The sequence below is a fragment of the Arachis stenosperma genome, chromosome 5 (assembly GCF_014773155.1).
Source record: "Arachis stenosperma cultivar V10309 chromosome 5, arast.V10309.gnm1.PFL2, whole genome shotgun sequence".
NCBI classification, from domain to species: domain Eukaryota; kingdom Viridiplantae; phylum Streptophyta; class Magnoliopsida; order Fabales; family Fabaceae; genus Arachis; species Arachis stenosperma.
In genome coordinates, this window is record NC_080381.1 from 118,326,510 (window position 1) to 118,328,274 (window position 1,765).

At 37.7% G+C, this 1,765-nt stretch overlaps 1 pseudogene; it reads left to right on the forward strand.

Annotated features, from left to right (window-relative positions):
* The window catches only part of LOC130979039 (protein Ycf2-like), a 1,848-nt pseudogene extending 838 nt beyond the window's left edge, over positions 1-1,010 (forward strand).
* The last annotated feature ends 755 nt before the right edge of the window (positions 1,011-1,765 follow it).

Sequence of the window (1,765 nt, forward strand, 5' to 3'; positions counted from 1 at the left end):
TCAACAACAAGGGGCTGGGTCAACTGCTCAATCAAATGATATTGAGCATGTTTCCCATCTCTTCTTGAGAAACAAGCGGGCTATTTCTTTGCAAAATTGTGCTCAATTTCATATGTGGCAATTCCGCCAAGATCTCTTCGTTAGTTGGGGGAAGAATCCGCACGAATCGGATTTTTGAGGAGCATATCGAGAGAGAATTGGATTTGGTTAGACAATGTGTGGTTGGTAACAAGGATCGGTTTTTTAGCAAGGTACGGAATGTATCATCAAATATTCAATATGATTCCACGAGATCTAGTTTCATTCAAGTAACGGATTCTAGCCAATTGAAAGGATCTTCTGATCAATCCAGGGATTCCATTAGGAATGAGGATTCGGAATATCACACATTGACCAATCAAAGAGAGATTCAACAACTAAAAGAAAGATCGATTCTTTGTTCGGATCCTTCCTTTCTTCAAACGGAACGAACAGAGATAGAATCGGAGCGATTCCCTAAATGCCTCTCTGGATATTCTTCAATGTGCCGACTATTCATGGAACGTGAGAAGCAGATGAATAATCATCTGCTTCCGGAAGAAATCAAAGAATTTCTTGGGAATCCTACAAGAGCCAATCGTTCTTTTTTCTCTGACAGATGGTCAGACTGCATCTGGGTTCGAATCCTACTGAGAGGTCTACTAGAGATCAGAAATTGCTGAAGAAAGAACAAGATGTTTCTTTTGTTCTTTCCGGGCGATCGGGAAGTAAAGAAATGGTTAATATATTCAAGATAATTATGTATTTACAAAATACTGTCTCAATTCATCCTATTTCATCAGATCCGGGATGGGATATGGTTCCGAAGGATAAACTGGACAGTTCCAATAAGATTTCATTCTTGAACAAAAATCCATTTTTGGTTTATTCATCTATTCCATGAACGGAACAGGGGGGGATACACGTTACACCACGATTTTGAATCAGAAGAGAGATCTCAAGAAATGGCAGATCTATTCACTCTATCAATAACCGAGCCGGATCTGGTGTATCATAAGGGATTTGCCTTTCTATTGATTCCTCCAGATTGGATCAAAAACATTCTTGAGGGGGGTATTCAACTCCAGGATGAGTCGAAAAAATAAATCTTTATTGTTTCTACCTCCTCTTTTTATGAAGAGAATGAATCTTTTATCGAAGGCTCATAAAAAATGGGTCCGGACTTCTTGCGGGAAGGATTTGGAAGATCCAAAACCAAAAATAGTGGTATTTGCTAGCAACACATATGGAGGCAGTCAATCAATATAGATTGATCCGAAATCTGATTCAAATCCAATATAGCACTATGGGTACATAAGAAATGTATTGAATCGATTCATTAAAAAGAATCGATTCGATCGCAACTTCGAACATGGAATTCAAAGGTATCAAATAGAAAATGATACTATGAATCATAGAACTATAATGAAATACACGATCAACCACCAGTTATCAAATTTGAAAAGAGTCAGAAGAAGAAATGGTTCGATCCTCTTATTTTGATTTCTCGAACCGAGAGATCCATGAATCGGGATCTTAATGCATGTAGATACAGATGGTCCAATGGGAGCAAGAATTTCCAGGAACATTAGAACTTCTCATTTCTGAGCAGAATAGCCGTTTTCAAGTAGTGTTCGATCGATTACGTATTAATCAATATTCGATTGATTGGTCTGAGGTTGAGGTTATCGACAAAAAAGATTTGTCTAAGTTACTTTGTTTCTTTTGTCCAAGTTACTTCCTTTTT